Here is a 14,913-nt window from a genome sequence, read left to right on the forward strand (position 1 = left end):
GCATGTAATGTGCCACTCCTGGGAAGCCATCTAAAATGAAATGACACAACAAGTCTGCTACAGCAGCCTTTGTAAGGTGGTGTATGCACCCCTTACTCAGATATAGGTTCCCTATATCTATCCATATCACTGCACGTATAAACCTATCAGTCACCCCTATGTCAGGCCTTATCAATCCTGAAGACCGGGTGCTGGGTTTTATGTGAGAGGGTGCCCATGCATGAGCAGAGCCCCTCTTCAGCCTTCGGAACCTTTATTCCGGGGTTGTTTGCGATGCAGAGCCATATATTCTTAAGTGCATTATAACCTCGCGGTAAATGCTAACTTTGGAATGCCTGCATGGAAACATATCGTGTTTGGTGTCAAACACCTTGGAATCATACCTCCACACCAGTAACTGGTGTGAGAGGTATGATTCCACCCCACTAGAGGGAGAACCATGACTTCACCGGTACACCCAGTACGAGCTTCACAGACCCTGGCATCACAAAATGGATGCTGCCAGCCACAGACACGAGTCTGCCCTCCTGCTTCTGGATAAAACTCCGGCAGGGGACGCCTGGACAATAGGTTTCCTGTCACAGGGAGGTGTAACCACCTCCCAGACAGGCTTTAGTGTATTGGGTCTGGGTGGGTGCACTCCAAGAGTGCTTTGATGTCTGCACTGGGGGCACATTTGGTGTCCCTGTGCATAGTCCAGCTCAAACCGGTTGCAGGGGCACTCAACCCCTGCTCTGGCGTGAAACTGGACAAAGGACATGGGTGTAGCCACCCCTCTGTCCTGACCCTCCCATAGGTGGGTCCCCAGAGTTTTTCCCACCCCTTCCTTTGGTATAAAGTAGGAACCCCTGACTACAGGACTTTAGATTTACCTGGACGAAACTCTGCTACAGAATCCCAGAACTCCTACTATCTACACGACGTTGTATGACTGAATAATCTCCCTTGGAGTAAAGGAGTTTCTCCCCACCAAAGACGCATCTGTCCGGTTTGCATCGATGCTGCTCTTTAAGGACACCGACAATTTTGCAACACAGGAGGTGGATTTCCAAGCTTCCCCGAGGCCAATCCATGCTCTCAGGAAACCTGAGATCCAAAGCCCTCGTGGGGACCGTGCAACCCGAACCCCTGGACACCGCAACCATTTGCAGCAGAATATGCTTCTTATCAATCACTGAGGCTGTGTTTTGGGTTGCTTATAGTCCAGACCCCGAGCAGTGATTCCACCAAAGATTGCTGACCTACACTCCTCGACTGACCCGTGGGCTGGTATCTAGTGATTCCTCTTGAGGTCCCTTCGCGATCCCTTGTCCATCAACTTGTGGGTCCCTGAGAAGGGTACTTTGACTTTCAATGGGCGTACCTGGTTGCTCCAGACGTGCCCTGACTCTCCATTGCTTGGGGAGTCCACAGGATCTTGCTGGTCCACACCAAAGCCGTTTCACTCTCACCATGTGGGTTGCCGTTGCCAAGGCTTGTTGGTCTACAATCCGGACACCGACCCCCCAGCACTCGACATCCTTCGTGGGACAGCTCGCCTGCAGACTGTGGTTGTCATTGACGCTTTCTGGTCTCTGTGGCAGTGGAGTCAAGCTTCACCTCATTGCACCTGAAACACTGGTGGGCATTCGTCTATCATGCCCCTGGTCACTGGAAAGTGACCCAGACTCTGTTCCCTCTGCTTTCAGGTTTCTTCACATCTATGATCCAGGCTTGGATCACACCGGACACTTTTCCTTTCCACTGCAGCATAACTTTGCAGCAACTCTCCATTGATGACATTGAAGATTCCCGACACCATTTGACACCTATGCACCCGGTTTCCCTGGGTTAGGTAACACGAGTACTCCGGTGCTCACTGGGGTGCCGGTCTTAGAACCTTCTAAGTCTGAAAGGGTTTGTTCCAAGTCCTCTCCTAAGTGTCCTTAAACTCTAAAATTCCAACCACGACTTTTCCATAGGATTGTACGGAGCTCACAGCTGTGTTCTCACACTGCACGCGTCCCCTGTGGGTCCCCTGTGTCACAACCTTGGGTGGTTCCTTGGGGTCCCAGTGATTCTACATGTTCTAGGCACTGTGTCTAGTCAAGTTGTGGTTCATATACCACTTTCTTAATATATGGTTTGGTCTCCCACTGGGGCCCATTGTATATTGTGCTATTTACTGTCGTTTTAGAACTGTATTATTGTGTGCCTTGCTCTCTAACTTCATAAAGAGATTAGTAGAGAGTGTTTAGAAATAAATACATATATTTTATATATATACCTTATGTGGTTCTCCTTTCATTTAGTTATTCAAGAGGTTATAATCTGGTAAACTAAGCTGCTTTACACTCCTTCAAGACTTAGCCTGAAGGCTGCTCTCCACAGCTACCACTAGGATAGCTTTCAATAAAGGTTGTCTTAAACCTATTCATCAATAAGGGTTGTTTGGACTGGTACTATAACTAGTGGACAGCATATACCCGGCCAACTTCTCACATTGGTGTGCAGCGGTTGGATTCAAGCTTGCTATTGCTTTACCAGATGATCTCTTTGAGTGACTAACTGAAAACCACTATAGGTACATAGGTACATATAAATCAATTTTATAATATAGTAAGTTGTACTGAACTTAAAGTTGTGTGTCAAGGGCTTAGCACACCCTTTGTACAACTCAAGAGAGTTTAGTAGTTCCCACTAGGTTAGGTAGGTGCAACACCTCATTACACTAGTATGTCTTCAAGAGCAGAAGCCAGTGGCTCCTTGCTGTCTAAGTATGACCACCTCTCATTTCAGGAATTGAGAAACATGTGTGCATCTAGAAAATTGAAGACAGTGAAGAACCCTAGGACTCAACGCCTCATAGAGGCCGTGCTTTTAGATTACCTCAGAGAGACCCCAGGGTCTGATGAGGCAAGCAAGTTGGGTGGGGCAGCAGATGAGGACAGGCCTGGAAGTGAAAACATCCAGGACCTAGAATCTGAAGCTGACCAGGAGGATCAAGATGAATCTAACCTGGACTATCCAATCTTTCCTGAGGGTGGGTGAGAGGACCCAAGGGGTCCCCTCTTTACTCCACCTGGAAGGGTTAGGTTAACAGTGTACCTAGAAGATCTAGATCTCCTTCTCAGGAATCTAATCATTCAGGTACATCTGTAGGGACCTCTATATATCAGAAAAGGGAATCCTCTTATGAGAGAAAATGTAGACTGCTTGAGTTTGAGAAAGCTAAGCTTAGGATCAAGAGAGAGCAGTTGGCATTAGATAGGGACTCCCTGGAGCTCCAGAGAGCTTCACAAAGATGGGAGCTAGAGCCCCATGGTGGCAGCAACAGTGTCCCTAGAGGTAGAGATCATACTCATGACCATAGGAAACTGAACAAGATTGTCCCTCCCTACCAGAGTGGGGATGACATCCACAAATGGATAACTGCACTTGAGAGGGCCTGTAAAGTACAGAGGGTCCCTCAGGAGCAGTGGGCAGCAATCTTGTGGCTCTCCTTTGCAGACAAAGGTAGAGACAAGCTCCTCACTGTTAGTGAAGAGGATGCTGACAATTACAAAGTCTTGAAGAGTGCACTGATTGATGGGTTTGGTCTAACCACTGAGCAATACAGATTAAAGTTCAGAGACACCCAAAAGGCACAGCCTCATGACTGGGTTGACTTTGTAGATTGTGCTACTAAGGCTCTGGAAAGCTGGTTACTTGGAAGTAAAGTGTGTGATTTTAAAGGATTGTACAGTTTGATTATGAGGGAGCAGATCCTTAATAATTGTCAAAATCAGCTGTTGCATCAGTGGTGCAGATCAGAGCTTCCGAATCCCCTCTACTTCCACGGACGGAATGATTTCACAGTCACGCACACATACACACATCACACGCTGGTGGGGCCCATTACACCAACATTCATCCTAAATCACTCTATCCGTGCCCTGTAAAGGAGAAACACCTTTCTCATCAATTCTTATCCAATCTGCCTGTACTTTGAGGTCAATGCGACCAGCTAGTTGCTTGTAGATCTAACGAAAACCTTTCATAGATTACACAAATCATATTCAATAAACATGACAAGAAATAACCACCCGAGACAGGAATTCAAACAGATTGTTCATTTATCTAAAATTGTAGGAAAAACCAATTAAATGCAAAATTAATTTCTCTCCTATTTACCTATTATGTCTAAATGTCAGATCCTAAGTCAGAACCGGTCCTCTGTAGAAGAATTAGAGTTTTCTGCCGTCATGTAGAGTCATCGTCCTCTCCGTCAGCATGGGGACCTCGGATCATCAGCTCGGGAAGAAGTGACGACAGACCTCTCTAGTCTGCTAATATTTATAGTAAATTTACATTCTATAAAGTTACATTTCTTTATTCAGAACGGATGAATGGCGGAAATAATGTCATCTTGGTACTTTTTCGATATTATGCGAGATTTTCTCACGCATAGATTGTCCCAAATAATGAATAGCAGAATTGAACGTCCATGACTAATTCGATACTTTTACGGATGTCTCTACTAGGTGAATTTGTTTCAATAGTGGGTTCATAACAAGTTCGTGTAGTCAATATTTCAACTTTTGCAACTTTTCCGTCTTCCAGGGGCTCTTGGCAGATGTCCCGGACTTGTCATCATGCTTTTGGCTTTTCAGTTCATCGGAGGTGCAAGGTCACAGGCAGAGCGAAGCCTTTTTGTAAATTTCCATCTACTTGAGTGCAGGCTGTAGATGGCAGCCATTTTCGGGTAGGCCACATTGGACAACTTAAGCAAAAATAAACATAAAACAGAATTACTGCACGGAAATGATTATACAGTGTTATTCCCCTGCTAATACCCTTATGTGTGTGTATTTATCTAGCCATTTGCGAAATCAAAAGCCATTAATGCATATTAATTTAAAGCGCAAACACCATAACATCACATAAGCAACATTGATTTCTGTCAGTTTGCTCACCAACTTAGTTCACTTATTATTGTAGCCTTGCAATAGCATTCCCACGTGTAATTCTCTTGTTAATAAGGTTGATTAGACAACATTTGACAAACTTTTAATACTTAATAATTAATCAGTAGTATTTTTAGTTAAACATGCGAAAATGAAACAGGTAATTGGTTTTAAAGTAAAAACCCTGCTCCATCATCAGTACCTGGTGGACTCTGATCTGACCTCTCCCCAAGAATTGGGCCAGAAGGCAGACAAATGGGTCAGAACCAGGGTGAGGCAGACGGTTCAGAACCAAGGTGGTGTTTACAAGAAGCAGGATTCTAAGAACTCTGATAAGGGTGGGGAAAAGGGTAAAGACCAGAAGTCTTCTCAAGTGCCCCAAAAATCTGCATCTGGTGGGGAGTCTCAATCTAACAAAGGAAAAGGCCAAAAGAAACCATGGTGTAAAATCTGTAAACAGAAAACCCATTGGACAAGTGATTGTACCAAGTCCAAGGACTCAAATACAGCCACCATTGCCCCTAAGGCAACTGTTCCCCTAGTTCAGCTCCAAGTGTTGGTACTCAGAATAAGGGTGTAGTAGGGTAAACCCTGGGATCTGAGATGGACTCTGGCCTAGTCAGAGTTCCTACTCAGGCTGTACTGATCTGTGATGGAGGCATGTATATGGCCTCCTTATTTGTCAGTCTCAGTAATCTAGGCAAATACAGACAGCAGCCTTTGATAAATGGAAAAGAGGCCTTGGCATTCGGGGACACAGGAGCAAGTGTCACAATGGTGACAAAAGATCTTGTGGCTCCTGAGCAAATCATACATGGGGAAATGTACCAAGTGACCAATGCTAGCAATTTCAGGACAGACCATTCCTTGTCAGTATTAATTTCTCCTGGGGAGGGGTAACTGGTCCTAAGAAGGTTGTGGTAAGTGCAGACCTCCCTGCTGAATGCTTGCTTGGCAATGATTTAGAAACTTCAGCTTGGGCTGAAGTGGAGCTTAGGAGCCATGCAGAAATGTTGGGAATCCCTGCAGATGTGTTTGCCTATGACCAGGTCACAGGCAAAAATGTCTAGCACTGGACAGGCCCTAGATTCTGGAAGAATGGGCCAGGTGCCTCCCAAGAGAAGGAGCAGAAGGGGTAAGGCAGTGTCTCCCCCCCCCTGACTCAGAAAGCAGATCAGTCTCTTGAGGGAGATGATCTCAGTTCTGAAGAAGGAACTGTCCCAGAGGAGCTTGCACATGACCAGATTGAGTTCTTGGGGACAGGGGGCCCTTCCAGGGCAGATCTGAGCCAGGAGCAGCTGAGCTGCCCTTCTCTTGAACCCCTCAGAAAGCAAGCTGCTGATGAGGCTGCTGGGAATGCTAGTGGAATCCATAAGATATATTGGGATGATGGATTTGTGTACTCAGAGTGTAGAGACCCCAGGCCTGGTGCCACCAGGAGGTTGGTTATACCTCTGAAGTTCAGGGGCTTCCTATTAACACTAGCCCATGATATTCCCTTAGCAGGACACCTAGGCCAAAACAAGACTTGGGACAGAATTGTCCCTCACTTTCCTTGGCCTCACATGTCTGAGGACACCAAGGAGATTTGTCGCTTTTGTGTCACCTGTCAAGCCAGTGGTAAGGCAGGTGGTACAACAAAGGCCACCCTGATACTACTACCTGTGGTGGGGGTTCCCTTTGAGATGGTTTGGATTGACATAGTTGGTCCCATGGATCCTCAAACAGCATCTGGGCACATATTTGATTTATACTGGTGGTGGTGGACCATACCACTAGGTATCCAGAGGCTATTTCCCTTAGGACCACCACAGCACCTGTGGTGGCAAGGGCACTACTTGGAAACTTTGGAGTGGGTTTCCCTAAGGAGGTAGTATCAGACAGAGTGGCAAACTTCATGTCTAGTTACTTGACTACTATGTGGAAGGAGTGTGGTATGAATTATAAATTCACCACCCCTTATCACCCACAATGCAATGGGTTAGTTGAAAGGTTCAACAAAACCCTCAAGGGCATGATCAAAGGTCTCCCAGAAACGTTTAGGCGCAGATGGGACATACTTTTACCCTGCCTTCTCTTTGCCTACAGAGAGGTTACACAGAAGGGGGTTGGTTACAGCCCATTTTAGCTTCTGTTTAGACATCTAGTGAGGGGTCCATTATGTCTAGTGAAGGAGGGATGGGAGTTACCTCTCAAACCCCCTAAACAGGATATTATGGACTATGTACGTGGTCTCCACTCCAGGATGGCTGAATACATGAAGAAGGCAAGTAAAAACCCTGAGGCTAGCCAGGAATTACAAAAGGCCTGGCATGACCAAAAGGCTGACCTGACTGTTTACCAGCCAGGGCAGAAAGTATGGGTGTTGGAGCCTGTCACCCAGCAGCCCTCTAAGATAAGTGGAGTGGCCCCCATACTATAATTGAGCAAAAGGGAGAGGTTACCTACTTGGTAGACCTTGGAGCTCCCAGGAGCCCCACATGGGTGCTCCATGTCAATAGGCTCAAACCATATGTTGACAGGGCTGACATGGGCTTGCGCATGGCTACTGATGAGGGACAGGAGGAAGAGAGTGACCCACTTCCTGACCTGCTCTCTCAGAAACCTGATGATGTATCAGTAGATGGTGTAGCCTTGGCAGGCAGCCTCACTGTCCAGCAACAAACTGACTTCAGAAAAGTTCTCAGCCAGTTTAGACATGTGTTTTCACTGACTCCAAGTCAGACTAGCTGGTGCACTCATGAAGTGGACACTGGGGACAGTCTGCCTGTTAAAAATAAGATTTACAGGCAACCTGACCATGTCAGGGACTGTATCAGGGCTGAAGTCCAGAAGATGTTGCAATTGGGAGTTATTGAACTCTCAGATAGCCCAGTAGTCTTAATGCCCAAACCTCACAACAAAGATGTCAAGAGAGAGATTAGGGTTTGTGTAGACTATAGGGGTTTCAATGCAGTCACTAGGACTGATGCCTATCCAATCCCTAGGGCAGGTGAGCTTATAGACACTTTGGCCTCAGCCAAGTTTCTTGGAACATTTGAGCTGACAGCTGGCTACTGGCAGATCAGACTAGCTGATGATGCAAAGCCAAAGACAGCATTTTCTACCCCTAGTGGGCACTACCAATTTTTGGTGATGCCCTTTGGTTAAAAAAATGCACCTGCCACTTTTCAAAGGTTGGTGAATAAAGTCCTTACAGGCCTGGAAGCCTATAGTGCAGCATATCTAGATGATATTGCTGTCTTTAGCTCCACCTGGGAGGATCACCTGGTCCACCTAAGAAATGTTTTGGAGGCCCTGCAAAAAGCAGGCCTAACTATCAAGGCCACTAAGTGTCAGATAGGGCAGAGTCAGGTTGTGTACCTGGGCTACCTTGTAGGTGGTGGCCAGGTTCAACCATTGCAGAGCAAAAATCCAGACCATAATGGACTGGGTTGCTCCAACCACCTAGTCAAGTCAAGTCAGAGATACTTATATCGCGCACATATCACTCAGAGAGTCTCATGGCGCTTGCAGACACTCCGAAAAGAAACAGAGGGCCACAGATTAATTGGCAAAAAGCCAGGTCTTTAGCTTTTTACGGAAGTCACCGTGATTGGGCATGATACGGAGATGGTAAGGCATTTTGTTCCATGAAAAGGGGGCCAGATAGGAGAAAAGACGGCCTCCCTGCCTAGCTGTATGAATCCTTCGGGGGATGAGCAGGGCAGCATCACTGGACCTAGACTCGGGTCAGAGCTTTCTTGGGCCTGACTGGGTACTATAGAAGATTTGTCAAAGGTTATGGATCCATAGTGATCCCTTTGAATGACTTAACTTCTAAGAAAATGACAAAGAAAGTTCAGTGGACAGCCAGCTGTTAAAAGGCATTTGATGACCTGAAGCAGGCCATGTGCACTGCTCCCATTCTGAAAAGTCCTAATTACTCCAAAGAATTCATTGTCCAAACAGATGCATCTAAGTTGGGGGTAGGGGCTGTGTTAACACAATTGAATGATGAAGGTCAGGATCAGCAGTAGCTTTTATTAGCAGAAGGCTGACCCTCAGAGAGAAACGTTGGTCAGCTATTGAGAGGGAGGCCTTTGATGTGGTTTGGGCTCTGAAGAAGTTGAGGCCATACTTGACCATAAGCCCCTCTTATGCCTAAAACAGATGAAGGATGAAACCCCCAAACTTTTAAGGTGGTCCATTTCCCTACAAAGGGGGGGGGGGGTTGTGTAGGAGAGTAGGATCTGCTTCTTATGGTTACACCCACTTTTTGCTGATGCTTCACTGTTTTTCTACTTTTGTCTGGCTGAGACCCTGCTATTCAGGGCCCCAGCCTAGCTGCTTACTCTCTAAATGGATTCCATGTACTTTAGGTACGCTCCAGATTGGATTCTGGGGTACCCTTATAAGTCCCTAGTATATGGTATACTATGTAATCAGGGCATAGGTACACCAGAGGCCTACCAGGGGCTGCAGCATGTATTGTGCCACCCATGGGAAGCCATTTAAAATGACATAACAGTTCTGCACCCCTTACTCCGATATAGGTTCCCTATATCTATCCATATCACTGCACATATAAACCTATCAGTCACCCCTATGGCAGGCCTTATCAATCCTGAAGACAGGGTACTGGGTTTTATGTGAGAGGGTGCCCATGCATGAGCAGAGCCCCTCTGCAGCCTTCGGAACCTTTATTCCGGGTTTGTTTGTGATGCATCCAAACCATATACTCTTAAGTGCATTATAACCTCTCGGTAAATGCTAACTTTGGAATGGCTGCATGGAAACATGTCGTGTTTGGTGTCAAACACCTTGAAATCATACCTTCACACCAGTAACTGGTGTGGGAGGTATGATTCCACCCTACTAGAGGGAGAACCATGACTTCACCGGTACACCTAGTACCAGCTTCACAGACCCTGGCATCACAAAATGGATGCTGCCAGACACAAGTCTGCCCTCCTGCTGCTGGACGAAACTCCGGCAGGGGACGCCTGGACAATAGGTTTCCTGTCACAGGGAGGTGTAACCACCTTCCAGACAGGCTTTAGTGTATTGGGGCTGGGTGGGTGCACTCCAAGAGTGATTTGATGTCTGCACTGGGGGCACATTTGGTGTCCCTGTGCATAGTCCAGCTCAAACCGGTTGCAGGGGCACTCAGCCCCTGCTCTGGTGTGAAACTGGACAAAGGACATGGGTGTAGCCACCCCTCTGTCCTGACCCTCCCATAGATGGGTCCCCAGAGTTTGTCCCACTCCTTCCTTGGGTATAAAGTAGGAACACCTGACTACAGGACTTTAGATTTACCTGGACGAAACTCTGCTACAAAATCCCAGAACTTCTACTATCTACGCAACATTGGATGACCGAAGAACCTCCCTTGGAGTAAAGGAGTTACTCCCCTGCAAGGCAGGCCCCAAAGACGCATCTGTACAGTTTGCATCAACGCTGCTCCTGAAGGACACCGACAATGTTGCAACACAGGAGGTGGGTTTTCAAGCTTCCCCGAGGCCGATCCATGCTCTCAGCAAACCTGAGATCCAAAGCCCTCGTGGGGACTGTGCAACCCAAACCCCTGGACACCACGACCATTCGCAGTAGCATATGCTTCTTGGCAATCCCTGAGGCTGTGCTTTGGGCTACTTGTAGTCCATATCCCGAGTAGTGATTCCACCGAAGATTGCTGGCCTACACTCCTCGAGTGACCCGTGGGCTGGTATCTAGTGATTCTTCTCGAGGTCCCTTCGCGATCCCTTGTCTGTCGACTTGTGGGTCCCTGAGAAGGGTACTTTGACTTTCAATGGGCTTACCTGGTTGTTCCAGATCTGCCCTGACTGTCCATTGCTTGGGGAGTCCACAGGACCTTGCTGGTCTACACCGAAGCCGTTTTACTCTCACCACATGGGTTGCCGTTGCCAAGGCTTGTTGGTCTACAATCCGGACACCAACCCCCCAGCACTCGACATCTTTCGTGGGCAGCTCACCTGCAGACTATGGTTGTCATCAACGCTCCCTGGTCTCCGTGGCAGTGGAGTCAAGCTTCACCTCATCGCCCCTGAAACACCCGACATCGGTGGGCATTCATCTATCATGCCCCTGGTCACTAGCAAGTGACACAGACTCTGTCTCCTCTGCTTTCAGGTTCTTCACATCTCCAATCCAGGCTTGGATCACACCAACACTTTTCCTTTCCACGGCAGCAGCACTTTGCAGCAACTCTCCATTGACGACATCGAAGATTCTCGACAACATTTGACACCTATACATCCGGCTTCCCTGGGTTAGGTAACACGAGTACTCCAGTGCTTTTGGGGGTGCTGGTCTTAGAACCTTCTAAGTCTGAAAGGGTTTGCTCCAAGTCCTCTCCTAAGTGTCCTTAAACTCTAAAATTCCAACCGCGACTTTCCCATAGGATTGTACGGAGCTCGCGGCTGTGCTCTCACACTGCAAGCGTCCACCGTGGTTCCCGTGTGTCACTACCTTGGATGGTTACTTGGAGTCCCAGCGATTCTTCATGCTCTAGGCACTGTGTCTAGTCAAGTCGTGGTTCTTATACCACTTTCTTAATATATGGTTTGGTCTCCCCCTGGGGCCCATTTTATATTTTGCTATTTACTGTCGTTTTAGAACAGTATTATTGTGTGCCTGGATCTCGAACTTCATAAAGAGGTTAGTAGAGAGTGTTTAGAAATAAATACATATATTTTATATATATACCTTGTGTGGTTCTTCTTTCATTTAGCTATTCAAGAGGTTATGAACTGGTAAACCAGGCTGCTTTACACTCCTTCAAGACTTAGCCTGAAGGCTGCTCTCCACAGCTACCACTAGGATAACTTTCAATAAAGGTTGTCTGAAACCTATTCATCAGTAAGGGTTGTTTGGACTGGTACAAGGTGCCCACTATAACTAGTGGACAGCATATACCAGGCCAACTTCTCACACACCCTCGTCAGTAGCAGACTGGATTATGGCAACGCTTTCTAAGCAGGAATCAATAAGAAACTACTTCGCAAACTACAGACTGTCCAAAACGCCGCAGTCAGACTGATCCTGGACATCCCTTGTCACAACCACATCGCCCAACATCTCCGCGATCTCCACTTGCTCCCTATCGAAAGAAGAATAACCTTCAAACTCCTCACTCACGCATAGAAGACCCTCCACATCATCGGACCAGCATACCTAAACAACCGCCTCGCTTTCCATGCACCTAATAGACACCTCAGATTAGCTGACCTTTCTCTGGCCACAATCCCGCGCATCTACAAAAGCAGAACAGGAGGAAAGTCCTTCTGCTACCTGGTTGCCAAGGCCTGGAGCGACCCCCCCCTCCATCTCCGGCATGCCCCTACACTTCTGCAGTTCAGGAAGGACCTCAAGACCTGGCTCTTTGGATGACCCCAAAACTCAACGGAGCCGGACCCCCCTTCCCCCCAAGCGCCTTGAGAACCTTGAAGGTGAGTAGCTGCGCTTTACCAACCCCTGATTGATTGGTATGCTATTTTTTTTGTTGCAGTTTTATAGCGCGAACTCAACCCAAAGGTATCACAGCACTTTACCTGAGCACCAGTGGCATTACAGACGGACACAGTCTTTTTAGGCATGGGGAGATTAAGTGGTTTGCCCAGAATCACAGGATGTTTGAACCTCCTGCCAGACTTGAACCTGGTTTCAATGGTGGCCGCTACTAAGCGGTGGTGGCAGAGCGGGGGGTGGTGGGTAAATGAAAAATAAATAGCACTTACCTGCACGCTGGCAAACTGTTGCCTCTCGGAACCTCTTTCACTCCAGGAGCAGGAAGGAAGCAGGAACTAGGAAGCACCCAGGCTCCCAGTCTTTCCCAGCCAATCACAACTCTGCCTTACTGCAGCCTTATGATTGGTCTGAGCCCTGTGATTCGGCGCTCAGAGAGGGACTGGGGGCCTGGACATCTTCTCCACCCAGGCTGTAATGCAGCCTGTGTGAAGAACATGCAAAGTGCGCTGGACTGTTTGGCCGGCCAGAGTAGGCAGGCCAAGCATTAATGCACACTTAAGAGAGTGCTACCACTGTTCCAGTGACATGCAGCCCCGCCCCTAACCAGATGAGATACAGATGGAAAAATAAAATGATAATAACTTTAGTTATTATCATTTTATTTTTCCTTGTGTCAACTGCTCACTGAGCATTTGGGCGACGCTACTGCACCTTAGCGGAAGGGCTGCCCCTGCCTGGTTCCCCAGCTTCAAGGTCGGCCGCCCTAGCCGTTAATCCACACCCTCTCCTGATATATCTTGCAGACATATTTATTTTGAAGGTGCTAATATACAGAGTTAATAATAGTAAATCTATACTTATATAAATACTTGCCTTCATGATATCTTGGTAATCGATATTCTGGGTGATTTATTTTGGTAGCATGATATTTTTGTACTCGATATTCTTACATAAAATCGAGGTTCCAGGCATTCTTTTTTTGCCGAACTTGTCCAACAATCATGTGCTCTCTTGCTGCATGCTACTCATTGGTCCCGAAATGTTGCTGTTGCACATTATGTATGTGTCGTGAACGGATCGACGGGCATTTGCATAGCAATACATGACAGTGCTGGAGCAGAGTTTTCTGTTAGAAAATTCTGGGGCTTTTGAAGCTCTGGCATGTCTATGCGTTTTATTAATTATTAATAATTAACAACTAATTATTAGTCTTGTGCAAGTGTGTTTCACTAATCAACCTGTTTGTCCTAACACAAGAGAAGGTTACACGAGGGTTAGCATGCGTGTGCTGTTTATGTATTCACAATAACGTGCAGGTTTTCATGTTTAAATGTTGCTGTGTGCTATTTATTTTGAGCACAAAACGCTGTCTGAATTAATGCTCTATATGTCGCAAAGCTAGATAAATGCATACACATAAGGGTGTTAGTGGGGTTAACACTGTTTAATCATTATGATGTAGTAATCTTTATTTTGTCTCTTTAATTAAAGATGATCTATTGTGGCCTATGGAGGCCTTCATGAAAATAACTGAGAATAATTTGAAGCCTGGCTGAGCTCTGGTACAGGCGAAATCTGTGATGTGACAAGGGAGACCCCTGCTGGAATTCGGTTACAGACAACTGACCGTAGTCCTTATATGGAAATTTCCGGGAGGACATCAGCAAGTTTGGAGGATCTCCAAAAGAAATGATTTGTCCTTGGTAAACAAAGAGCCTCAGAAAGAACTCTGTGCTAAAGCCGGTTTGCCGAGGGAAATGAACTTTAATAGTTTCTAATCTTTGGTTCCTGTTCGGAGGTTTGCGTATTATGACTTTTCCTAAGCGGAGATTTCAAGATGTTGCAAAGTTACATCCCTTCCTTCTCGTTCCGCTCAGTGCTACAATTTTACTTGTTGAATTCATGTGGGTTTTCATTGTATTTTGCATTATAAAATGTTAGCTTAGGGAGGGCTCTCCCCACACTTTCTTTTGTCGCCTTGCTGCGTGAACTTGCGTTGCTGAGGACTGATGCTGAGGACCTTATCCTGAAAAGACTTTTGAGAGACTGGTCCTGACCCGTTCTGACACTAGATAGAATAGGTAACTATGAGAAATGATTTATTCTGATTTAATCTGACTAATTTTAGATAAAGCAATATAACTTTTAAACATGGTGTTGGTTGTTTCTTTCCTTGTCATTTATTGAATTCTGTTTGATTATTGTTTATAGATTGTTTATATTATGTTAGGCAACCACTAAACTGGTCCTATCGCCTAGATACAGATGCAGGGTGCTTTAGGAGTTTTCTTCCCACAGGTTTGCTGCTGGTAGAGTATTGAAGCGTATGTTAGTGAAATGGGCCCTAGCGTATGATGAATGTATGTGCGTGTAACTGTGAAATTACTCTATCTGTGGTAGTGGGCATATTTCTGATACCCTGATCTGTAGCAATTTCTCTGGTAGCAGAGGTTGGTTTAGATGGTTGTCTTGATCTGATAAGATAAGATTGCTTGTAAATTAGCTTATTGATTTTTGA

The sequence above is a fragment of the Triturus cristatus genome, chromosome 8 (assembly GCF_964204655.1).
Source record: "Triturus cristatus chromosome 8, aTriCri1.1, whole genome shotgun sequence".
Taxonomy (NCBI): domain Eukaryota; kingdom Metazoa; phylum Chordata; class Amphibia; order Caudata; family Salamandridae; genus Triturus; species Triturus cristatus.